This window comes from Penaeus monodon, chromosome 24, assembly GCF_015228065.2.
Source record: "Penaeus monodon isolate SGIC_2016 chromosome 24, NSTDA_Pmon_1, whole genome shotgun sequence".
Classification (NCBI taxonomy): Eukaryota; Metazoa; Arthropoda; class Malacostraca; order Decapoda; family Penaeidae; genus Penaeus; species Penaeus monodon.
The window spans coordinates 23,096,338-23,097,147 of record NC_051409.1 but is presented as its reverse complement, the minus strand read 5'-3'; positions in this window follow the sequence as shown (position 1 = coordinate 23,097,147).

Genomic DNA, 810 nt, shown 5'->3' with positions numbered 1-810 from the left:
ACATATATACATATTCGCATGATTTTAGGGCGCGTCAAATATTGCACGAGAATGCAGCAGGAATGGCAAACATTTTTTTCCTCTTCTTGTCTTACGTTTATAAATGACAATAAACATCAGAACTTTAAAGGAGTTTGTTTTGCAGACAGCGTTCAAACGCTTTCCCGGCTTCAGTCCGGTGGCCAACGTAGCTAAATGCTAATGGAACTGATATTGACTTCGACGTGGCCATAGAAAATGTACGAAAACTAGAAGATTCGTAAGGAAGAGATTTAAGCGAAAATCACTTTGATGTCAATAAGGATATTGAATTTGAGGAAGCTGATGACAAGGAGGAAACACCTGAATTTATAACTACTGTAACTATTGTAATGAAACTGAAAGATCGTTTGAAACGGATATTATTGCCCTTGATTTTTTACCTTTCACTGCGTGGAAAGTAGCAATGGCGTCCGCTCGTCACGGGAGTCTGAAATGAGAGAAAAGAGAATCTGATCACCTATATTTGGATTTTTTTTTCCGAAAAAGATTCTAAATCATCAAATGAATTATATAACTTTTTTATTAGCTTTGTTTTTTATTCATATTATGGTAATCGTTAACACGATCTCGTTTTCCGCATGTAAAAACTGGGACGAATCAATCGATAGAACTTTCACACAAAAATTATGTGGTTGCATTTAGTATTTCCGTTAATGTAAATAGTAGTGAATGGCATTCCATCAACAATCAAAACATCATTTAGGCTTCACGCTCACTCTCTGCAGAAGCCAGCGTGACACCTCCCGGATTCTCTCTCCCCCCAGGGTG